Source organism: Argentina silus (genome assembly GCF_951799395.1).
Source record: "Argentina silus genome assembly, chromosome: Y".
NCBI classification, from domain to species: domain Eukaryota; kingdom Metazoa; phylum Chordata; class Actinopteri; order Argentiniformes; family Argentinidae; genus Argentina; species Argentina silus.
In genome coordinates, this window is record NC_139654.1 from 38537748 (window position 1) to 38564395 (window position 26648).

Below are 26648 nucleotides of genomic sequence, written 5' to 3' on the forward strand. Positions count from 1 at the left end.
TGGATGAAAATCAAAAGAGACGGGCAGGATGTGGAGCGAGAAATGCTCAAGATGTGGAAGGAGAAGGAGACATTTAAAAAGGATAAGAAACAGATGGAAAAAGAGATAGAGGCCATCAAGAGGAGAGAGGCCCTGGTGATGGTGGCTGAAGAAAGAGCGAAACAGAGTCTGGAAAAAGAGAAGCTAGAACAGGAGAGGGAGACATTGAAGAAGGTGAGCATGGTGACGATTAGAGAGATGGTAGAGAACCTATAGACTAAGTAGATGAAGGTGATTGTTGCTAGTTTTACTATAGCATTTAGTCCATGACCTTCAACTCTCAGTTGAATTTGTCCAATTCTTGTCTCACCTTGCACTCCCCTCTGATGTTACTTTTTTAATTTCAGATGAACGATGGCTCCAGATATGCCACAACCCTCATGTTCTCGTTGAGAGCGACTCCTCTGATGGCTCAGCTGGTACACAATCAGGCAAACCAGGGGACGAGCCTTTCTGTCAAAAGCCTTGTTGATGTGGCCCTGGCTGAGAGCGTGTGGGGGTGCAGAGATAAGACAGGGGACTGCACATGCCGACACCGTTAGCCTGGAAACCTCAACACAATTGGCCGCTATTTAGGGATACATAGCAAATCAATTTATATAGTTGTCTTAAGTTCAATAAATTAAGTTGAACATTAAATTAAATTGACTTCCTTTCTCTACCACTGTGACTGCTTGTGGCATTTATTATTATAGAAAGTCTTACTTGTGATGACCGTGATGTATGTAGCTGAAGATGAATGTAGCTATTTATTTTAAGTATCTCTGGATAAGAGCTTCTGCTAAATTACTCAAACGTAGGCCTAAAGTACATCTGTAAAATAATGTATCCATTTCCTGTTAACCATCTCTAAACCCTAGATGGCAGTATTTACTCTTACACCAGAAACGTGACCAGTTGCACGTGTGGATGCAGAAGAAATAGCCTCCCAGTCTGTTTCTGCAAGGAACTTCTAATTTATGGATTCTGTACATTGTTTTATGTTGAGAGTCTTGTCAAGTCTGAATATCTTAGAGTTGGGGTTTGTCCTCTACCTCCAAATATAAACGAGGACAATCACTTTGTTTTTCATACAGGTACCACTATTGTATGTATTTCTGTAATCTATGTTTCTATTACTTTACCATACTATGAAACTAATTGAATATGTTTTTAAGCTTCCAAAAAGCATTGATACCATTTCCAAGCACTCCAAGAATCATTTTGCGTTGCTGCTGCAGCAGCCGCGCAATGTCAACACTTTACACACGCACTGGTGTAGCATGTAACATTAAAATCCATCAACTTCATATCACACCATTGATGATTGGTGAACTTGTTGGATCAGTTAAGGCCTGTGCCAGAAAACAGAACACACACCAATCACACAATGGGACTATAACATGCACATACAGTGCATTCTGAAAGTATTCAGACCCCTTCACTTTTTCCGTATTATGTTATGTTACAGCCTTATTAAAAAATAGATGAAATTATTTTTTTTCCTCATTAATCTACACACAATACGCAATAATGACAAAGGTGCTTCAACAAAAAACGTAAAGGGTCTGAATATTTATGTAAAGGTGATATTTCAGTTTTTTATTTTGAATAAATTAGCAACAATTTCTAAAAACCTGTTTTTGCTTTGTCATTATGGGGTATTGTGTGTAGATTGATGAGGAAAAAGGCTGTAACATCACAAAATGTGGAAAAAGTGAAGGGGTCTGAATACTTTCAGAGAGCACTGTATTTACATCTTGATTCACAGAATCACACCTCGTACACACTTGCAAGTGATAGCAACGCCTATCACCTGTCCCAATAAAGGGATGCTACAAGCGCACCATTTCATCCTTTCCACTCTTCACTCTCTGACTGTCTGAAGTGTACTGTAGTTGTGTTGTTGTAGCTGGGTACACCTCAGCCTATGATTCTCATGAGGCATTAGGTTGAAAAGTGTACTGTAGTTGTGTTGTTGTAGCTGGCTACACCTCAGCCTATGATTCTCACGGGGCGTTAGATTGTCTCTGATAGAATCCTACGGTTCAGCTCAACGACGATTTTCATCTTCTGAGCACCTGTTAACTCTCTGAGCTAGCAAGCTAACCTGTGAGCTCTCAATTCTTTGTTATTGTTGGACCCCAGCTCGACGATAATTCCTCAGGTTATTATTAGAACTTGCAAGGTCACATGTGTAGGCTACAGCTAGCACTTGGGACGGACGGCTAACTAAGTTACTTGTTGTTTCCGGACAGCTGAGAACCTTGGCTAGCTTTGACAAGGTAATATTGAGAAATATTAGCACCCTGTTTGCAGGAGGGTTGGTCAGCTTGTGTTTGTAGCCCTAGGACTACTGAGCACTTTCTAGTAATTAATAATTTACTAGCTAGTTACCTCGTATAATGAATTGGAACATACCAGTTCTCTCTGGTGTGGGACTAGCACCATATCTAACTATGCGGGTACCAGTTCCCTGTGGTAGCACGTGGGTGTAGCAATGCTGAGGTGTGCTGATATTGTACCTGTTTGTTGCATCGTGCACTGTATCTAAACTAACCCCACAACTAAGTCAACTAATAAACATGGGCTACGCATAACTTAAACATGCCTGTGTGTGTGTGTGTGTGCGTGCGTGCGTGCGTTTGTGCGTGCTTGCGTACATGTGTTTTTTCGGGGATGCAGAGAAAGTCTTCCAGCTGTTCCAATGAGAACATCCATCCATCCATCCATACATAGACCTATGCATTTAATTCTGGTTTGTTTATAACTAAGAGGAAGACACATTTATCATCAAAAACCACTAGTTATCATCAAAAAGGATGGTCACAGTTTGCTAAAAAAGAGTACCTAAAAAGCCTGCAGAGGTCTCGTAAAAGGTATTGTGGACAGATAAGATGAATATTATCATGGACTAGAGTGACAAAAGTTTGGAGAAAAAAGGATCTGCCCAAGATTTACAGCATACCACCTCATCTGTGAAACATGGTGCAGGGGGTGTTAGGTGTGGGCATGTATAGTTGCCATTAGAACTTGCTAACTTGTCTTAATTGATGATTGTACCTGCTGACGGCAGCAGCAGAATGTATTCTGAAGTGCACAGAAACATCTTGTCTGCTTGAGTGCAAGCAAATGCCTCCAAATGCATTGGATGGAGCCACACCATACAATAAAACAATGACCCAAAACACTGCCATAGCAACTAGTGGAAAGATCTTGATTGGCCAAGTCAATCTTCAGATTAAAATTCAATTGAACATGCATTACATTTCCCTAATGATAAGAATTTAGGCAAAAAGACCTCAAAACAAACAACAACTAAAGATGGCTGCAGTACAGGCCTAGCAGAGCATCACCAAAGAAGATGCCCAGCGTCTGGTGGGGTTAGTGGGTTGCAGACTTCAGGCAGTTATTGTCCACTAAATACTAGTGGATTGTCCACTAAATACTAAACATGACTGCTTCATTTGGACATTTGATAAGTCTGTCCCGTTACTTTTGGGTACACTGAAATAGGGGGATTATGCATAAAAAGTGGGGTAATTTCTAAATGGTGAAACCAATGTGTATACAAATACCATCAAATAAAAGCTGAGAATCTCTACTTTAACCTTGTAGTAATTGTTTAATTTCAAATCCAAACATTTGATAAAGTTCTTCATAACCAACATCAGGGAGATGTGACCAGAGAGTGGATCCTGGCTATAAGGGCACACACTTGCCAACACACATTCTGGTGTGACATGTGCGATGTCTTATTGATCTATGTTGCTTTGGCTGTCTCCATGTGTGGATCATTGTAATCAGGGGTGGGGCTGGCCTTTTAAACACCTGTGCTTTGTTTCATTCAGGGAAAACAAAGAGATTTTTAACATTTCTTTTAAAGAGACAACACACATTTTCTGCCATGCCTCTGTCAATTGATTTGGCTTTAATCAATGGTTTCTTCTTGATGTTGTGTACATGTTTTCATGCCTATGTCACCTTTCAGAGGAAATCAAGGAACCTATCCAGATCTGATGTCGTATTAGATGAGTCAAACCCTGTCAGAACATAGTTTGCTTTTGCTAGATTCTTTTCTTTTCTTTTGTCTAGTATTGGTATACATGGTTGAAATTATGCACTCATATTTAGTATTTGATCGACAATACTTTGTATGCAATAACCGTCTGGGACCCATTGACCCCACCAGGTGCTGGGTATCTTCTCTGGTGATATTCTGCCAGGCCAGCCATCTTCAGTTTTTGAGGTCTTTTTGCCCAAAATCTTACCATCAGAAAATGAAATGAATGTTCAATAGGATTTAAATCCAAACATTGACATGGCCAGTCAAGAACTTTCCACTTTTTCGCCCTGAAAATCTCCCTAGCTCCAATGGCAGTATGTTTTGGGTCATTGTCTTACTGTATGATGAAGCGCCATCCAATGAATTTGGAAGCATTGCTTTTACTCGACCAGACAAGATATTTCTGTACACTTCAGAATACATTCTGCTGCTGCTGTCAGCAGTAACATCATCAATTATGATAAGTTAGCAAGTTCTAGTGGCAGCTATACATGCCCAAACCATAGCATCCCCTCCACCATGTTTCACAGATGAGATGGTATGCTGTAAACCTTGGGCAGATCCTTTTTTCTCCAAACTTTCCTCTTGCAATCACTCTGATAATATTCATCTTATCTGTTCACAAGACTTTTTTCCACACCTCTGCAGGCTTTTTAGGTACTTCTTAGCAAACTGTAACCTGACTATCCTTTTTAAGAATAACGAGTGGTTTGCATCTTGCAGTGAAGCCTCAGCCATTTGCAATGGCTGAGCTCATCAGTGCTTGATTTTGGCAAGTCTAAGGTTTTGACTATGTTTCAGATTTTTCAGCTTTCACCATTTGTCAATTCCTTTGCTATTGTAATGTATCTCACACCTTGTCCTTTGTTGGGAATGATATTTAAGGAGAGGGACAGCGAGATATTCTTTGAGTTTTGGGTTAGGCCCATCACGGGCATCATTCTCCCGCGTTGTCCTTGACGCACGTTAACGTATGGTTAAAACTTACAGACGTATGTTGTTTTAAATTGTGTTAAATTGGTTATTTTGTTGATACTCTATTCTCATTCTTCCTATGGGCATTAATGTGATGTTGTGCGCTCGATAAAGGTTCTGTTAATCAGGGCTGGCTCTAGCCATTTTGGTGCCCAAGCATTTTTCCTTCTTTTGCATTATCAAATGTCTAAATTAAGCACTCATGTTTAGTATTTGGTCCCCAATCCTTTGTATGCAAAAGTGCAAAAGTCTGTGACCCACTGTGACCCCGCTGGGTATCTTCTCTGGTAATGCTCTGCCAGACCTATGTTGCAGTGACTGTTGTTGTTTTTTTAGGATGTTTTGCCCTAAGTCTCCTCTTGAGCAAATGAAATGCATGTTCTATAGGATTTAAATCTGGAGACTGACTTGGCCAGTCAACAACTTTCCACTTTTTGGCCCTGAAAAATTCCCTAGTTCCTATGGCAGTATGTTTTGGGTCATTGTCCTGCTGTATGATGAAATGCCGTCCAATGAGTTTGGAGCCATTTACTTGTACTTGGACTGACAAGATGTAAATAAATGATTCTCAATTATGGTGAGCATTCTTTGGTTATCCACTGGAAGTCTTCCTTGGCCTACTAAGTAATTTGCAATTTCTGAGCTCACCAGTGCTTTCTTTCCTTTTAATGAAGTGAAATGAAGTTCCAAACTGTTGATTTTGGTAGGTTTAAGGTTTTGACTATGTTTATTTTTTTTCTGATATTTCAGCATCATAATGGCTTCCCTGACTTTCAATAACATCTCTTTGGTCCTCATGTTGACAAGACACCAATAGCAGACTGCACAAATTATGTGACGGAACACACCTGACGAACACACTTGTCAAGCCAATTGTCCTATCACTTTTGTGTAGCCTGAAATAGGGGGATTATGCATAAAAGTGTTGTAATTTCTGAATGATAAACCAATATGTACATCAAATAAAAAATAAAAATCTCTACGTTTTTATTTCAAATCCAAACAGAAGAAAAAATGCTTCACTGTCCCATTACTTACGCACGGTACTGTATAACCTTCTGTGGAAAGGGTTCTACATGGCACCCAAAAGGTTTCTTCAAAGGGACAGTGGAAGAAGAACCCTTTTTGGTTCTAGGTAGCACTTTTTCAAAGAGTGCAGGATCTGTGATGGGTCTGTCTGTCTCTATCTACGGTATATTTGCTTGAATGCCACAGCCTATTTAAGTATTGTTGCTGACCATGTGCATCCCTTCATGGCCACAATTTACCCACCTTCTAATGGCTACTTCCAGCATGATAATGCACCATGTCACAAAGCAAAAGTCGTCTTAAACTGGTTTCATGAACATGACAATGAGTTCAGTGTTCTTCAGTGGCCTTCCTTGTCACCGGATCTGAATCCAATAGAACACCTTTGGGATGTGGCAGAACGGGAGATTCACATCTTGAAAGTGCACCTGAAAAATGTGCAGGAATTGCGTGATGCAATCATGTCATCATGGACCAGAATCTCAAAGGAATCAATGTCACGAAGAATTGAGGCTGTTTTGAGAGCAAAGGGAGGCTCTACCCAGGATTAGTATAGTGTTCCTAATAAAGTGTTGGGTGAGTGTATATCTAACTATCTTTGTTTTTGCTGGTCTGTAGGATCTATGATGGCCGTCAGCCCGTCCTGTGTATCATGGACACAGCCATGATCAAAACCATCCTCATCAAGGAATGCTACTCCCTTTTCACTAACAGGAGGGTAATGCTAAATTGAAGTTGTTGTATGGGGAAAAAAACATAAGGGTTTATTAAATAGATAATATCATTGTTATTATAGCATTATTAATATTCGGTTAATTTTGCAGTATATAATCATTGTTATTTTTCTAGAATTTCTATCTCAACGGGCCTCTGTATGACGCCGTGTTTATCGCTGAGGATGATACATGGAGACGGATCCGCAGTGTCCTGTCTCCCTCCTTCACCAGTGGGCGGATCAAAGAGGTACAGTCCCATCTCTCCTCTCCTTCTTTTATTCATTCCAACAACACAAATAAATGAATGACTAACAACTCTGACGTGTGTGTGTGTGTGTGTTTATGTGATTTGTACTATGTGTATAGTGTGTATTCATTGTTGTTTGTTGTTGTGTGAAGCAGCAACTTTAATTGTCCAAGACAAATTTCCATCCGGGACAATAAAGTATATTTAATCTTATCTTAGATAAGTTCAGTGGTCAGATGACAGAGTATAGAATAATAGTTCATCTTTGGAGTCACTTATTCCTTGACTATATACATAATGTATCCTGTATGAATGTATATTCTCAGGCTATATAAACATTAAAATAATTCCTGTTTCAAACATGATATTAACCCATGTTTTGCACATATTAATCCATGTATCAATCATCATATTTTTCCATGTATCCTTCCCAACTCAGATGTTCGGGATCATGAAGCAGCACTCTGGTAATTTGGTCAGCAATCTGAAGAAGACGGCCGATAACGAAGAGCCCATTGAACTAAAAGAGTGAGGATTTCTCTCCGAGAAGATAAGGTGAATTTGTAATTTCAGTGAACTCCCCCTTTAATTTTGTGGTTGTGGTTCTGGTGGTCAAAGACTGTGTGGTTGTGTTCCAGGTTCTTTGGACCATACAGTATGGATGTGGTCGTCAGCACTTCATTCAGTGTCGACATCGACTCCCTCCACAACCCCTCTGACCCCTTTGTGACCAACATCAAGAAAATGCTCAAGTTTGACATCTTCAGCCCACTGTTCCTCACAGTCGGTACAACTGCCCCCATATAGCTTTCAGTCTAAATCATTTTGTGCTCAATAAATGAAGCTATCGATTTCATTGATTAGACTGACATACACTGTGGAAACACTCTATGACACCACCAGTAGCTCTCTGTCCTTCCTGGCCTACAATCTGGCAACCAGCCCTCACATCATGACCAAGCTGCAGGAGGAGATAGACACTGTGTTTCCCAACAAGGTAACCCCTCTGCAGACTCCTATATAGTACTATTCATGTGGAACAGGAAATATGACAGTGACAGTATTTTAGAGGGTACTGATGAGTGTGTAACCCCTGTGCACTGCAGACTCCTACAGTATCTATTACTATTGCTTTGGAACAGATGGTTAGATAGGTGACAGTATTTTGCAGTATGCTAATGTGTCTGTAGCATCCCTGTGCAGACTTCTGCCCAGTGCTATTCATTTGAAACAGGAAGTAGATAGGTGTTGTTGGAATCTTCAGAATAGTTAAAAGGCCAGTACCTGAGGACCTGAGGGATCTACAGGGTATATACCTTAAAAGCATGTCTGACATGCAGTGGTGTGCGTGACCATAGAGTGATTTCTAAACTAATACAATTATCTTAAAATAAATTATAAAACTAACAGGTTATCAGTGCAGAGACTTGTATGATATGTGCTCTCCATCTGACTCGTGCTGCTGCATTCTGTATCATTTGCCAAGAGCTTTCTTTGGTCGACCAGACAGGAGAGTGTTACAGTAATCAAGGCTGCTAGTAATACAAGCATGCATTCGTCTCTCAGTGTCAGCCTGGGAGAGGAAAGGTTGCACCTTTACAGCTGTGTTCTGTAAAGGTCCATGTAATATTCAAGCTTTCTAAAAGCTTCCTAACGGTTGTAATGACTATCTTTAATCGGTAGCGATCAGGGAACAAGATCCCTTATAATAAATCCCTTATGAATAAATATTTCATTTACGAACGCTGTTTTGGTTCGGAAAACACGCTTTTTAAAATGCAGTGTCCTACCTGACATTCGGTTTGCATATAAACATGTTGTGAGTGCCAGGGGTGTTCTAGGGGAGTAGACTGACCTTTCTCTGGTGGCTGCCTCTCCCAATCGTGTGCGCATGCAGAAACACAACAGCTAATGTCCAACACTGCAAGTTCATTTCGGGGGGATATATTATTATTAGGGAGGATGTTGTTGTTTGGACAACTTCAGACAGAATTTCTCCACGATGGCAGATTTCCGGCAAACTTACTTACTCTTCTTTAAGTGATACAAATATGTTTTAGTCACATTCTTGATATGGGTTTCAAAATTAAGATCTGAGTCAATGGTTGTTATGTTCATAGTTAAAGTTGATGGGACTACTTTTATGTTATGCGCATGTACCTTTGAGGTAGTACTGAGCGGCGCATTGATACAGTAAGCTAGAGCAGTTGACCTTCGGCAGAGTAACGAATGTAAGGCCCCACTCCCTTCCCTGCAAGAGACTTACTCCACCCGCCTCACCCGCAAAGCTACCTCGATTGTGAGCGACGCAAGCCACCCCGCACACAGTCTGTTCAGCCTCCTGCCTTCTGGAAGAAGGTATAGGAGCCTCCGTGCCCACACCACCAGACTCACGAAAAGCTTCATACCCCAAGCTGTCAGGAAGCTAAATTCTCTCCCCTCACTTCCCCCAGCCACATCCTCCAAGCTGTCAAGAAGCTGAAACCACCACCCCCCCTCCCAACCCTTCAGCCCCCCCCCCCCAAAAAAAACACTACGGACTCTGGACAATCCACTATTCTATTGCTACAATGCACTATTGCACTATTATTATTTTTTTTATACAGAATACACAGTATTTGGCTGCTACTTACTGTCTTTACTGACTGCTCTTTTTGCACTGTTTAAATTATTTTTATTGAATGTTTTACTTTTAGTATGTGTTATCTGTTGTGCCTGGGCACTTTATCTGTCTCACCGTGGGAGAGTGAGAAACGTCCTCTCGATTCCTTTGTATGTCTTGACATGTGAAGAATTGACAATAAAGCCACTTTGACTTTGACTAATGTAACATGCTCATAGAAAAATCCAGTAAAGACTTTTGTTAACTTTACTCCGGTGTTCATTTGATGTATGTTGTGAAAGTGCAATACACAACAATGGTAACACCTTGTTTTTTTGCCTGGTGCTTAGTGTTACTGTAAGTAGTGTCTTTAAGTGTGCAGACAGTTTGACCAGGACAAGGACAAAGAGCATTTTGGCATCAGCATTAATTAATTAATTCTAAGGTCATTAAGAACCTAGTTAATAACTTAACAACATAGTGCTATCTCAGTGCTATGATTGGCACAAAAGCCAGATTGGAACATGTCAAAGGTACAGTTGGGAAGAAGGAGATTATTTAACAGTTTGAACACCTTTTTTTCAAGAATTATTATTTTTTTGCTTAAAAAGGGAAGGTTGGAGATTGGCCTAAAATCGCTAAGGACTGAAGAGTCTAAGTTACTTTTCTTCAGGAGGGGTTTCACCATGGTAGTTTTAGGTGCAGATGAACAGACCCCCACTTTGCTGAGCATTTCTGTAAGACCACTGCAAAAGAGTTCATAGTGCTTCCATGTGGTGGAAGGTGGGGTAACAAGTCATCAAACACATCTTCTCCTCACCTAATATTGGTTCTCTTATCTCAGAAGTATGTTGCAAATTCCTCACATGTAGGTGGAGAGCAGATCACCAGGTGTCTTGTGGGCGGGATTTATAAGGCTGTCAATCGTTGAAAAGAGCACTGTTTGAGTTGTTATGATTCATTATCAATTTTGAGAAATGATCCCGTCTGTCTTGGCGTTTTTTTATTGCCTTATTAAAAGCAGAAAGATGCTCTCGAAGAATATCAAGGTGGACCTGCAGTTTTTGTCCGCTCAGACTTTCTGCAAATTCTTTTAAATTTGGCCACAGCCTTTTTCAGTTTGACTGGTGCTACAGAGTCGATAGTTGCCCTTAGTATGGTGTTGAAGCTGGTTACTAAATCATTATCACAAGAGGAAGCTGTTGATGGTGTACTATTCATATTCATATTCATCATGAAATTCTCATCTGCTCAGCGACATGGCTAGATAAATAATAGAGCGAAAATATATTTTTTCCCCACTTCTAATAGACTGACATGCATTCATGTTTAGCCAGGTTTCAGATAAAAACATTACAGTGCAGCTTTCGCTCTGAGATAAGATCAATAAAGGTTTTGCCAGATAGGGACCTAATATTCAAAAGCACCATGGTAATGTTCTCTGGGCTGTTCGGTGCTGCCCGGCCACAGTTAATGGAATGGATACCAAGTTATTCACATTTGAACCACCTGACAGTTTTCTTGTAGTCTGTCGACTGTGATAGGAAATAATAGACTATAGCACATTCAGTATTCCAAGCAGTCAATCCACTAAAAGCAGCCCAGTTTAGTGGCATTTTGACTTCTGATTGATCCTTGTGTACATCTATCATTTACATTGTTCAGTGGAATCTAAATGTATTTTCTTCTAACTATCAAGATAACATTATTTAGCGATGTTTTTGTTTATTCATGTACAACAAAAAAGCAAGTCTCTATTACACACGTACATTGAAAGTAATGGCGTTCTGTATGCGGGTGTCATGAAATTAGGCTATGCAGATTAGAATAAGTACAGTACTGTGTTCATTTCCCAAAAAAAGAACACAAAAAACTAACAGCTCTTCAGATTTGCGACGAAAAAGAGTTAGTTCTGGGCTACGGCTACGTGAACGACCAATCACTAGTGCTCATGTGAGTGTAATATCCCTGTTCAGGCTCCTATCCAGTACGAGGCTCTGATGCAGATGGACTATCTAGACAGCGTGATCAACGAGTCTCTCAGGTTGTACCCCATCGACTTGAAAGAGTCGCCAAGAAATCTGTTGAGATCAGCGGCATCACCATCCCCAAGGGTATGGTTGTCATGTTACCCATCTGGACCTTGCACCGTGACCCCGATGTGTGGGAAGACCCAGAGGAGTTCAAACCAGAGAGGTAATGGGCCACATCTTAACCACAACCACAATATCAATCACAACAGCAACGATAAGAGCAGTGTTCCACAAACAACCATAAAACAAACCTAAATGCGACGACCAAACACAAACAGGTTTCTTCAACCATGTATAACCATCATATTACTGTGATTTAATTGATATGTTCTTTAACCCCTCCTCCTCTGAACTCTCCGTGTGTAGGTTCAGTAAGGAGAACAAGGAGAGCATCGACCCATACACCTACATGCCGTTCGGGTTGGGCCCACGGAACTGTATCGGGATGCGATTCGCTCTGGTATTGTTGAAACTGGCGATGGTGGAGATTCTACAGAGGTTCAACTTCACCGTCTGCAAAGAGACAGAAGTGAGACAAAATAATGATACAATGATTGTAAATATAATTTTGTACCTATGACTTTGTTGCGTTTCTATATGTAGCAGAGGTGATTTTGGAATCACACTCGCGTGATGAGGTAGCCCTGCCTGAGACATGTAAACTGAAGTGTCGCCCTCAGACCTTGAGGATGTCCTCTTGGCTTAATAGTAGCGTTTGTGTCTTCCACATGGGAGACCCGGGTTTGAACCCCCATACTACAATTCTGTACTTGCGTACTGCATGAGTATGTACTCCCCATTTAATTTCCCAGATTGCATTTTTCAGTACTAGGCGCCAATCATCCTCAGTATAGGCTACCTACTAAATGATGGAAGTGTGAGATTTAAAAAAAAGCTATTTGTATTTCTGCAAAACTCCCTCGAGACTTCATAGGGCCATTTTAATGTATGTCGACCCAAGAGAGGTTGTCCAGGAGTTTGAGTTTATTTGAATTTATAGTGCAATGCTACCTGAACGTAACAGTGACACTGTGTTAGGTAACATTCATAGTGTAACGCTGACATCTGTTTTACTCGTTCCTTCATACTTTAACTGTGTGTCAACTCTCACCAGATCCCCATTGAGATGGACCTACAGAACACTCTGATGCCCATACGGCCCATCAAACTCAAGCTGCTGTCCCGCTGCCAGGAGTCCAACGACAACCAGCTCAAAGCAGACAGCCAGTGATGAGGACCTGCCCTGCTGCAGGTCTCTCAGTTATTATGTTACACATAGATCTAGGATCAGCCCCAACACTGGCTACTTTCAAAAATGGGCTTAAAAAAAAAAAAGGGCTTCGCTTTGTTGCCAAAACCAGTTAAATACTAGCTGACAAACAAATTGTTGCTTCTGTTACTTCGTTTTCCCATGCAACATTGCAAATGGAAATACTTGTAGGTACAATGAATTACGTTTTTCAACTTACCTTGCATGCTCTGCAGCACGTATGGGCTGAAAATAATCATGAGACATTGTCCAATCTGTCAAAAGATTAAATTGAGCACTTTTCCTGCTGTTGAAGCCATTATGACGCGCCCGTTCTGACTTAGATACATGATGCGACAATTTATTTGTGTGTTTATTTGGCCAGCTAGCATTACTTGTTACAATACAATTAGTGTATTTTAATTGCAACACCATTGTTTGGTGGTATTAACAGCTAACTATGTTAATAATGACACCCCAAACACATGAAACCCCCCACTTCCATACCCCAGTAGACGGGTAGCCACTGTGGAACGTCAGTGATTAACCTTAATGTAATCTTGAACGGCACCAGCCTCCACTGAAACCAAGGAAGAAGTCACAAGCACACAATTACTAATTACTAACTAACAAGCACACAATTACTAATATTTTAGACTAAAGGTCACTGCAACTCAATAAACACCAAAAGGGCTGCTACTTCAATGGGGTAAAAAACACTAATGGACAACTGCAACAAGGGCGTATTGTAGTTTTTGCAACAGAGCATATAATGAAGAATGAGATAATGGTGGGATGTGCAGGCTCTGTATATACTTATACTTACTGAGGTTTATGGCTTTCAGGGAAAGACCCAACAGACAGTGACTGAAACACTTCTCTTCAGAGAACAGAGCTAATAGAAATTCTAGTCCTTGGGTACTGAGGTTATCCCATTCGATCACTACTCTTCGGCAGACTCATTCGTGGGCTGCTAAGAGACACTGGTACTGCACAATGCCAAGTATGTCAGATGATTCTACTGTAAACATCCAGTAGTGAGTGTGCTGGAAACAAATTTGAAAAAATATGGAAAACCATATGAAATTAAACAATATGAAGAGGATTATAAATGAGTAATGTGGTTCATAAGTGTTGAAATGTTTAAAAATATTTGGCAATGGCATCCTGATACTCCAAAATGTAAAGGGTGGATGGAAAAGAGCAGACAATGGCATCTCTGTCACTTGCAGAGAGCACATTCACCATGACAGAATCGGGTAATCAGTAAAACAAACAAAATAAAACATGACTTGTTAAGTTTTTAACATTTTAATAAACAAAGAACACTCATTCAACCCACATTAAAATACTGTAAAGTGAAAATTATAAACCTGACATTTGACTTGCATGCTCAAGTGAGGACTTTGTGTATCACACTAAAAACTGAGGGGTCCATGTAATCTGGATTTGACCATACGGTATGGCTACAGCTGGGATTGGTTATTGCCAGGCCCTACAGGTGCCTGCCCTGCAGCCTCCCACTACCTGCCCCTGGTGCCAGGATTCCCACCAGACAAACTTCTGCAGATGAAACGCTGCCTGACACTTCTGCTGATGCATAATTCAATAAGGAACTAATTACCCTGGCAGCCATTTCAAAGAAATTTCCTCCCTGTCCCATCATTTCTGCAGCTCGGCCTACTTTGTCAACAGAGAATTTCCTGCTGCTGGGGCCAATATGACACGAATTGACAGCAACCTGTACACTGCACCTGGCCGTGGAATTAGAATAATGTGCAATGTAAAGAATGCATGCATGATAGACATAAACCAAAAGAAAAAAAAAATGCTTAGGATCACCGTGTGATATCAATCAGGATTATGGGCCAAAGATCTCTAATGAACTTTGTGTGCTCCCATGGCTTTAACAGACCTAGAGGTATCTACAATATAGAGCCAGTGTCAGAGCAGACTTCTATCCATTGGGGTCACTATCTTCATCACCAGCCAACTCTTTTGGATCAGCATCACTCCACCTCCCAGCTATTTTTAAGGCTCAATACAAACACAGCTTTTTGTTGGACGTTTTTTCGGTGGAATTATGAAATGCTCACATCAACCATATTAACTACTCAATTGTAACTCACAATTTATTGTGGTTCCAAATATTGGGAAATTACTACTGTATAAAGATCAGACAACTTTAAATAGTTGGATTATGGATCACTACTTTTTGTTATATACAGAGGTCTCATCAGTAATAGTCCTCTATTCTAATCCACCTGTCTGTTCACTGATGCTCTAGCTAGTCTGCCGGTGACCGTGCCACTTGGGATCGTCCATGTGCAAAGTATGCAGATGTTTAATGTGTGGTTAAGGATTCAAATTATGCCTTTGAGGCAACTGCAATGAAATTATTTGAACTTGATAGATAATGTAATTCAGAGTTCATACTGTGTGCTGTATTTCACCATAATTGCTTCGATTGCTCTTCCATTCATAAGTACCCATTGGGAGCTGAACTAGGCACTAGTAACTTATCAGTGAATAATGCAAGTCTACTGTTGACTTAAATGGAGGATTGATGTGAAATGATTGATGCAATAGGTTATGATTTGGCCCTCATTCATGAACTGATCTTAGCTATAATGGGGCTGCAGACAATCTCATTGCCCTCCTAGACTCAGGTCAAGTAGTAAACCACAGTACACTACTGAGGAGAATGGGTTATTATGATGGGTCAGTGTAATTCGCAATTATGATAGTGCTTTTCATGCTTTCGAAGGGGAGAGAAAGTTAGGTCAGAGAGAATGTCATGATGGGTGTGTGATAACAGCAATAGTCTACTAATGCTCTCTGTATTCTCAGAGAACAGATGGGGAGGGTCGTGCTTGTGCTTGACTGCCGAGGTTAATTGTTTATTTGCACCAGCGGCAATGGTCTGTTTAGATTACCGTTATCAGAGGGATTGAACACTCATTGGCCAAGACCTTTAGGAGCTTGGCTATCTCCAGGCACAGCACATTTCAGTACGTTTGAATGCTTGATGTTATTAGAGGCTCAGCATGACCCGCTGTCCTTAAAGCCACCAGAGGCACTGGCAGTGGTGACACAAACTGGGTGTATGAAGAGAACTTTTATTTTGGGTGAAGGGGATCTGATGGGTGTAACCATGGCACCCAGAGCCTCAGAGTAATGAGAAAATCTGATGAGTGGGACAGTGGGCAATTTGCTTGGCTCCTGCTGGTCAACTGCCCCTAGAGAATGAAAAACGTCCATTACAAGAGAATGAAAGGATGGAAAACCCATCAGCTTAGAATTGAAGGACCAACAACCTTCCACAACCTATTACAGGACCAAGTTTCACTTAAATCAATGATCTTTACCTTCTCCTAACACCCATTCTAGCCAACAGCCACAGTTTCTAGACAACACCACCACAGTATTCAAAGGGAGTTTTAATGGCCATGGCATCAGAGAAAGGCTCATAACTCTGCATGACAGTGTCGTATCTTCAAATGAGCACAGAAATCCAATTAATCTTGGTTACATCCACATGCAGCCCTCCCATCTCCACTAACTAAGGCAGGTGACTTTTTCATTCTGTTCTACCCTGCAGTGTGTTCTCATGACAACAGACAATACCACCCATTGCTTTGTTGGATTCAGCCTTGCAGGCTATTTAGCACACGGTCTTCTCCATCTATGTTTTATCATTATGAGTTATTAAACAATGGCATTTGGGTATATTTTTGTCAACTATTCAGTCAAAATATATTGATAATGAGTACTCGGATTAGTTGGATTAGTTCTCAGTTGATGTGAGCTGCATACACATCATACAGTATACAAACCATATTGTAGAAACCTGTTGCTCATATTCATAACAGAGAACTGTGTTATACATGTTAGCATTATAAAACGTAATGACTGACAATGACAGGTCTCATATCATGGATATAGTAAATTAAAGTATCTGTGCACTGAGAACTATGGTTTTATAAGCTTGTATTCCAACAAATCATACTTAAAACATGTTGTTAATTTCATCCCTCTCTTGTATTTGCTGCTATAGCATAAATGTGAGAAATAGTGAAAGTAAAAAATATAACCAAACTTGCATCTCAAAAGAATGGTTTGGAAATGCATTGCGGTTTGGAAATGCATGCTGATGCCACCTCAGCGTTGATTTAATAAAACGTCTCTGATTTTTTCAAGACTAGATTTACTGGGTATGGTATCTTGCTGGCTAGCATGATACATGTAGATGTAGGGTTACTTGTTACAGTAGATACTCTAAATTTGTGTTCACACTACAGGCCTTAACCTCTTAAGCCGGAATGTCCCAATCAATTTGATTATTGATTAATTTATCTCCTTGTCATGTGTAGTATGCTATTCTTAACTATGATCTGAGCATATCCATACAAAATTCAAGGTGTTACCTATCAAATGGCATCTTGCTTTTGCATCGGATCATCATATTGCTAATGTTATAAGCAGTGTAGTTTGTGTCTGGTTTATAGTTGTTTATAGAAACTAGTCAAATAGGGCATGGTTTTGCAAATCCATATTGGAATACTGACTGTTCAAACAATGTTTACAAATTGGATTTGTGTACATTTAGACAGTTTAGTCTTAAGCTGACATGGCTATGCTAGTTGCCATAATAACGACAGGACCCTGCGCAGTGTACCGTTGGTTGGAGGTGATCGTGCTTCCTCTAACTCAGAAGTTGTGGATGACAGCAGTGCCTGTCATGGAAGTTTCCCAGTTATAAGAAGAGCAAATAAATTTGGATTAGACCGTTCAGTTGCATGGCCAGGAATCAGATTTGTGTGGTTTTAAATATTTCTTTGCCTGTCCAGACTGCAGGGAGACAATCAGTTTTGATCGGATATGGGAAAAAATAGGATTTGAGTTATGTAGCTTCAACAACTGTTGAACAACAACTTCAACAGCTAGCTAACTTCAACAGCTTTGAACCAGGCCACGCCCCCGCAATCCTGGCATTAGTGGCCAGAGGAAAAATATGTGTGAACAAAAGCTGCTACTGTATCACTCATATTGCCATTTTATTTAGATACATTTTGGAGGGGAAATAGAAGCATTGCATATATACTTTAAGGATACGCACATATAGTTTAAATGTTGGCTTATGAATGGTTTCAGTGTTCCCTGACCCCTTAATAACAGAGTGTACTGCATAAGAAAGGCCAAGCTGCATGGGAAATCTTTATTTAAATCCATTACAAGGCTCTTGATGAAAATGAAACTGTTGAGATTGATCAGGCATGTACAGTACCATCTAATCAGGAATGTTACTAGATTTGTACAGTATTAAAGAGTGAGTTTTACAGTGCTTTCCAATATAAATTAATGAATGTGAACCATGATATGTAAAATCCAGTGAGAACCCCTGACCAGCAGAACATTGTGAGATGGTTTCTCGACTGTAGTATTAACTGAGTCAAAACTATGTCTGCTGAAATGTCTCACTCACAGCGAAAGGATTTAAACCCAAATTATTTACTCTCTCTCTGGACGGTGGATGGTATTAGGTAACAAAAGGACATTAAGCTATTTATTTGTGGTGCATGTGTCTGCTGAGGGGAGATGCTCTTGTAGTCAGAGTCGACAGACACTGGAAGAAACATATCTTTTGGACATGGGAATAAAATAAAAGGCACTAAGTGAAAATGAGGTCATTTTTCATCAAAATGGTGCACTTGGTTAAATTCATGTAACAGATACAAAGTGTGAACAATCAAAGTAGACTTTTCAAATCAAGTTCTTTACAAAGTGAGCAAAACATTTGTAGAGTTGGAGAGGACTGCCATTTACTGCAGTTTATCACATTTACAGTACTATTCATCTGTGTTTCTAGCTACTATTCGAATAACCTGGTCGAGACCGGACTTTCCCTAGTTTGTTTTTAGATGGAAATTATTCAAATAGGGCATTGTTTTTTAAATCCATATTGGAATACCGACTGTTCAAACAACATTTGTGGTTAGTATAAAGACCCAGTCTATCTAAAAAACTGGAGGCCCCTTACCCTACAATGTTGTAATGCAAAAATCCTGGTAAAATGTATAGCGCACAGAAAAGTTTTACAAAAGTCTTACCAGATATTATTCATCATGATCAGACAGGATTTTTGCATGGAAGATACATTGGAGATATACAACATATGACAATTACTTGAAATAATAGTACATTATGAAACATCAGAGAAACCAGGCCTTGTCTTCATAGTGGATTTCAAAAAGACCTTTGATAAAGTGCAATTAGAATTTATTTATAAATGCCCTATAAAGAATCTCTTATAAAATGAGTTAAAGTTATGTATAGCAACCCCAGGTGTAAATGAATGAATAATGGATATTTCTCAGAGAGTATTGAACTGTCGAGAGGTGTTAAACAAGGTTGTTTGTTGTCACCATATTTGTTTGTTATGGCCATCGAAATACTAGCAACTAAAATCAGATCCAATAATATGATCATAGGGTTAGATATTCAGGGCTTGAACACAAATGTGTCAATGTATGCGGATGATTCAAGCTTTTTCTTGAGTCCACAATCCAGATCACTGCTAGGTCTTATTGAGGACTAGGACAACTTCTCTAGTCTCTCTGGATTAAAACTTAATTATGAAAAATGTTCTATACTGTGTATTGGATTGCTGAAAGATACAATGTAAAAAATTATTCAGTGGTTTACTCAAAGTTTACTCAAAAACACAACCAACATATACTTAATGAAAATTAATGCACGTTTTTTCAATGATTTGTTAATTTAATTTTTCTTTTATGCCCAATAGCTCTCTCTCTCTCTCACTCTCTCTCTCTCTCTCTCACACACACACAAACAGTGTATTGCACTTATTTGATTTTGGAGAGTCAAGTTAGATTGGTTATTCATACAAATATTAACCATGTATTTGATTTGTTATTTTATTTATTTATAGACTGTTTTCAGGGTAAGGAACCATCAGAACTCATGTTGTACAATGACAAACTTGCCATTTGAATGTCAATTCAGCTGTTGTGAGAAAGTGATGTACAAAAGTGTTATGGTTTTTTTGTAAGCTAATGTGCAAAAATGTTGGTATTGTCTTCAGTACAGTTAGTCTTTTGCATGGGAGAAAATATTGTGTTTTGAGAAACCCCTTGCTTGATTTTGGAGAATGACGCAGGGTGAGGCAAAACACTTTGTTGTTCACAGAATTTCTAAATATGCTGTTGAATACATACAATTCATCCATGCAGATCTAAATGTAATTAATCTTATTGAAACTTATCTTGTTCTTGAATGCTGCTTTTATACATGACAAAATGCATTGCAACATAAAGCATTATCTTTGCAAATATATGTTTATTTGTTTGACAAAAGTTCCTGGTGTCCTGGTAATGAGTATTCTTAATGTGCATATACTGTAGAAATGAGGTGTAGAATCTACTTTTAAAAAATAAGGCAACAAGGTTACAGGCAATATTATTGAGTAGGTGTAATTTCCTATGTTTTTCAAGTTATTTAGAATTTACACAAATTAAGTAAATCCAGGGAAATAAGCATAGCCGTAAAAATGTGTTGGGTTTATTAAGTATGTGTGTTATATCAACTAATATGTATTCAAATTATCAGTGAATCCAACACATTTTTACGGTTATTCTTATTTCCCTGGACTTACTTTATTTGTGTAAATTCAAATAACTGCTGTTTTTACTCAAAAAACATTGGAAATTGCATCTAATATATAATATTATATTACGTGTGTAATTTGTTGTATTTTTTTTAAGTAGATTCAACACCACATTTTTTACAGTGTACAATGTTTTCATTACCATGCAGTTTACTGATAAAATGGGCTGATGGAGCAGTAGACATGTCACAAGACGAGTGGTTGCTCTACACCCAACCAGGGGGAATTACTTTTCCATTAGATCTCCTCCTCCCAGACAGCAGGTTCTTAAAGATCCTGACAAGTACACAAGCAGACAGAGCAAGTACCATTAATATATCTTTATTATAATTCACAATAACAAATAAGAGAAAAAAGAAACACAACTAAGTGTGTGACACTACAATCGCAAGGGGTAGACAACCTAAACTGGTTCTCTAGCAGATTACTAAGAGAAGCTCATCCTCTATTTAAAAATGGCCCTTTTCCTTTATGTAGATTAGAACATCTCATTTTTGGTACATTGAAAATTAAATACTGTACAACGTATCACCCTTCTTCTTCAAGCCACACAAAGCTGGTTACAATTTAAATGTTTGGGATTGAGTGAGTGGTGAAGCCTGTTCTCCAGTCTGAGTAAATTAGTTTAATCTTGTTTCTAGTCAGTGTGCTGTTAGTAGTTATTTGTTTTGCTGTGGCTATCCTGACTTAAGCCTGTTCTCCAGTCTGAGTAAATTAGTTTCATCTTGTTTCTAGTCAGAGTGCTGTTAGTAGTTGTTTGTTTTGCTGTGGCTATCCTGCCTTAAGCCTGTTCTCCAGTCTGAGTAAATTAGTTTAATCTAACCTTTAGCCTCTGCCCTGCGTCACACGCTCTATGACCATATTTACCATTCTTTATCCCTCTTTTGTACCTTTAGTGGTGCTTATATAGGTTCTAAGTGTCTTCGTCACAATAATAAAACATGAGTCAAGAACCTATCAGCATAATTTTAAGATGTCTATACACTCAGTATGGGTGCCACTTTGTATTTCATTCCTGTCCATAAACTTGCGTTTCCAGATGGCATCTGTTATCCATCAGTGTCTCTCCAGCCCACTGCTCTGATCCATCCAACCCCACCCTCCATCTCCTCGTCCCTCCATCCTCTCCCATGGCCTTCTCCCACAGCCATCCATCCCTCTTAGCACTGCACTGTCAGCTCAATGTAGGATCACACAGGGCTGTCACTCTAAAGGTCTGATCAAAGCAGGCTCTCCATAGCACTGGTTCCAGATGTTTTGTTTTTTTGGGCTTTTTTTTCAGATGTGCCACGCCAACAGCATACCTTCAGTTGAAGGCAGACCTTTGAGTTGCATGAGAATACCAACCCCCACTCATTCATAATGGATGGCCTCAAAATAATTACCAGCAGCCAGTGCAGGTCTCCTAGGCTCTCAGGAAAGATGCAGCAGGAGCCAAAGGGTAAGGATGAAAAACATAAATGATGGATTCTGTGGGAACAAATACAATGTGCACACCTTATGGGTGATACATAAACCCACAAAAAGTATTTGATCTTGGAAAATACTGCCAATTTGCAATTCTGCTGTTTATCAACTCTATGATAGAGATGATCTTTATAATCTTTTTTTGTGTACAGTACAGTATGTTGTGTATGTCTGTTTTTTGTTTTATTACATTTTATAGACATTTAATGGACAATAAAAACATTATCCTATCATAATGGGTTAAACTTTAATGACTCGGTTCGACATCTCACTATGGGATATGCACCCTTGCGTACCCTATTAGCTGAAAATCTATTCAATCACACGCTTTGCATGGCTGACCCCACCCCAGCCACCTTATCAAGGCTCATGCAAAGTGACTCATCTTCAGAGAACTGGGGTTACATACCGTAAACCAAAGTTTGGCTTCAGTGGCCAAAAAAAGTGACCATGAAGAAAACATGTTCTTATATGCTTCAAATGTTCAATAATATTACTCTGAAGTGCAAGTATGAATATCATTCTGTGATAGAGATTAAACCTTTCATTTTTGCTTTCCTAAGAAGCACAGTATACCTGAGTGGGAGAACCCAGTTATTGGCCCACAGTGAACATATGGAGTCTAGGAAATTATTTGTGCAAATCACACCCTATAAAAAGAAAAACTAATAAAGCGGGTTTAGTGAAGCAAGCTCCATTTTACAGTACATTACACCTTCAGACAGTGACAGAGAGAGAGGAGGAGATGGGGTAGATAGGCAATAGTGTTGTATATGGATGTACACACCTGCCTCATTTCCATCATTTATCGTGTTCCAGGCTGCTATACTCCCGCTCCAAAATCTCTAGGAGGTGTTTAGATAGTGCCTCCATTCCTGACCTTATTTCCCTCCTCCTTTTCCAGACTGGTCTACTCAAATTGTGTACCTACATTAGGTCAGAGTTTAAAAGATTAATGCTTGTGTGACAATGTCGCCGAGGTACCACGACGGCAGTAGGGGGGTCAGCTAGACTATTTATATGTTTTATTTCAGGTAATTCACCTCAGCAAAACAACATTTTTGCAAACAGCATTGTTGAGCAATTCTAATGGATATGCTTACAATGTGTTATAGACCCCTTTCAGTGTTTACAATTATTGCCGCCTGATGAATTACATGAAGAGTAGCTTATGAGTTGTTGTTCCGATTTGGAAAATGACAAGTTATTGTCTGTTCTGAGAAAATCTAAATTATTTCCTTTGATAAACCTTAATTTAGAACAAATCGTGTCTTCATGGACACATCATAAAATTATGTCAGAAATGGAATGTATGTGGCAGTGTGTCTGCAAAATCACATATTAATTCACTCATTGTAATATAATGTTAAAGTTCTAAATAGTAAAGTTCTTCATGTAACAAATGATATTAGTTCATAAAACGTTGACAAACATTGATTTTACTGTAGCCAAAATGTTGCATATTTTAGAGAACTGTTATCAATTCCAAATTACATCACAAAAATAATAAATGGTTGTGTACATTTATCCATTTCTAAGTTAGCATACCCAACTTGGAAGTGTGGGCTTTAGGAGTAGCCTAACCAGTGTGATATCTAGACTACCAGAGCGCAAGTTGCGAGCTATATTTAAAGGAGTGAGCTAAGACAGGGAGACTTGTAAATACTTATACTATGACAACTGCATCGTAACAACGGACATCTCGGCTGTGATAAGTGGTGCAATCAGGATGATGAGGCTTCAGTCATTTCTGCAGACAGAACAAACAATTTTTTCAGATGTCGGTCATGAGCAGTGCATTACAATATAGTGGGGGAAGGTGAGCGAATTGATGTCACAGTCATCTTCTGCTGTCCTATATAGGTTCTTATCATTAAGTGTCACAATAGGCTCTGCCAAATCCATGCACACTTTATTGGAAAGTTGACTATAGACGATCTACAATGACATTACCATATCTAATCAATGACAAATGAGGCTAAATCAACTGGACATTTATGCAGTCGATCTGTCGTACAATTAATAGTCGTCATACGTTTTTTAAGATGTATACAGATCTTGTGTTCTTGTGATGGTGTATGTGAAATTATGTGGAAGTGGAAGTGTATGTGCGTCATCTAGGCTATTGGTTAAATTGTTTGACTGCTGTTGGATTCTATGCTTTTCACTTGCACTAACCACTATGTTATTCTCTCGTCAAAAGTCACCAGAATTGCTTGTTTAACAGGTGATTGCAACATTGTCGCTGGGTACATAAAGGGGGGGAGACATCTTCCGTCATTGTCGGAATTAGGACAAATAGCCAAAATGCAAGGTGTTTACCTTACTCCATTAGATTGTAGTGCAGGTTTGGATGAGTTGGGATTGATATACTGACAAATATATGCAACCCTGTCATGATCAGAGCTGTTTATCGGGTCTGGACGAGTGCACTCTGGTAAATCAGCTGTAGGCCTTGTGTCATTTACCTCTGACCCAATTATTTCATGCTTTTCACTTGCACAAACCACTACGTTATTCTCCTATCAAAAGTTACCAGAATTTCTTGTTTAACAAGTGATATGCAACATTTTCTCTGGATACAAGGGACAGCCTCCCCTTCACGCCCTCATAACATTTTAGGCAGCACCCCCTCGTAAAAATAAACTTCCTACGTCCCTGGTGACAACTGTAGGCTACTTTTATATCCAGTCTCAATCCCACTGAAACTCCAAATCCTTACTCCTGTCTCACATGAAAATCTCTAACTTCATTCTGTAATCAATATGTTGCATTATTAAAGTACACTCGCGCTTATTCATGTCAGATGGTGCTAAAAAAAATATTTTCAGTTTCTGACGCATTGTCCAAAAACCCCTCTAATGCGTCAACCAGAACACACAATTAGGAATACAGGTAGATGATTTAATTAGGATAGATTGACAGATAGACACCAAATAATGTCCATGGCTTTATGGTGCAAATCAATGCTCATCTATCTTTCTAAGATGCTATGACACAGCATTGCAAAAATAATGCCTAGATGATGCCAAGTTTTGTTCATTGTGCATTTCATTGTTGCAAAAGCAAGGCCTTTAAATAAAGTTGCCTAAATCTAACGAAGAATGAATTCTGAAAATTATGCTGATGATTTTAAGCCTGAGTTTGGATGGAGTGTTATTATTTCCCCATTATCCCCAGTCAGTGTGTTTAAATAGTGTAGCATCAGTCACAGGGTGTGGATATGATAGCCACTGTACTGGAAGAGTCCTGGAGAGAACAGCCCTAACTGATGTGAGCACGTCTCTACAGCAACAACAAAAATCGCCCACCACCATCACAGACAAGAACATTGGGTTCACCGGAAAGTCAAAATATATGTGCATACGTTTAAATGCAAACACAACCACTCGCAGACTTCACTTGTCCACTTGTCCACTAGTGCACTGCCTCTGTAACTAACACTGGTTGATTAATGGATGCAGAGGAACCTCGCCTCAGGAGGAGATAAGCAGCTGATCCCCACTACACAGCCTTTCTCTATGACCTTGAGAAGGGACAGGCCATTAGTTCAGCCCTCTCCCTTTCCTGCCCAGCTCCAGCCCCAGCCCCAGCCGCAGCAATTATGACCACTGCATCCTCTCAATGGACGTTTGGAGCCTCAAGCATAACAGGATATAATGAGCCCAGAGATACAGTATATAGCATGCAGGTTGGTTGACGTCACAGAATTAGATCCGAATCTATTATATCTGTGGTTGACGATATATAATGCCGTAACCCTTTTGAATGAATAATAGGTTATCAATACACTCAATCTCAGTTCGGTAACACTTTATGTTAGTGAAAACACATTAGGCACTCATTTTTAGCTTATAAATGTTTGCTTTACCCAGCCCCTCAGGACACACACACACACACCCACACAACAATGTTTTTGGTGGCAAGGTTGGCTTTGAGTTAGGGAGGCTAGCAAGTAACCACAAGGTTACTGGTTCAATCCCCAGATGTGAGCCGGTGATTGAAGGGTTGCTGAAATCACATCTAACTGGCCAGCTACTACATAACTCATAACATGAGAATAAGAAAACACTGAATAAAGACCTAATACATGGCTAGTAAAACCAACAAATATGATTGCCTAATTAGCAGCTTATTAAACACTTAACTACAAATTAACTACACTAACTACAAATGAGTGCCTTGGAAGTCTATCCCAGTCATTTCAGACATATTGTTTACCATGTTTAGATATCAATGGCCTCTCAGGTTACAATTTTGTTTGTGTAACATGAACTACCCCTCTGACGCTCCACGCTCCTATGTTTATGTTTATCTTTATGTTTATCTTTATGTTATGTATCTTTATGTTATGTATGTTTATGTTTATGTTATGTATGTTTATGTATGTTTACGTTTATGTATGTTTATGTATCTTTATGTTTATGTATGTTTATATTTATGTTATGTATGTTTATATTTATGTTATGTATGTTTATGTTATGTATGTTTATGTTATGTATGTTTATATTTATGTTATGTATGTTTATGTTATGTATGTTTATGTTTATGGTATGTAT

General features: G+C 39.3%; 2 pseudogenes across 2 annotated transcripts in view; both read left to right on the forward strand.

Annotated features, from left to right (window-relative positions):
* The window catches only part of LOC310824108 (cytochrome P450 3A27-like), a 194952-nt pseudogene extending 182035 nt beyond the window's left edge, over positions 1-12917 (forward strand). The window contains exon 11 of the transcript in view: positions 12801-12917. The product of the transcript in view is annotated as a cytochrome P450 3A27-like (transcript). The remainder of the gene's footprint in view (positions 1-12800) is intronic.
* A 1480-nt stretch (positions 12918-14397) lies between these two features.
* LOC310824109 (cytochrome P450 3A27-like) overlaps positions 14398-26648 on the forward strand; it is a 141198-nt pseudogene continuing 128947 nt past the window's right edge. Inside the window, exons 1-2 of the transcript in view lie at positions 14398-14471; positions 14610-14718. The product of the transcript in view is annotated as a cytochrome P450 3A27-like (transcript). The remainder of the gene's footprint in view (positions 14472-14609; positions 14719-26648) is intronic.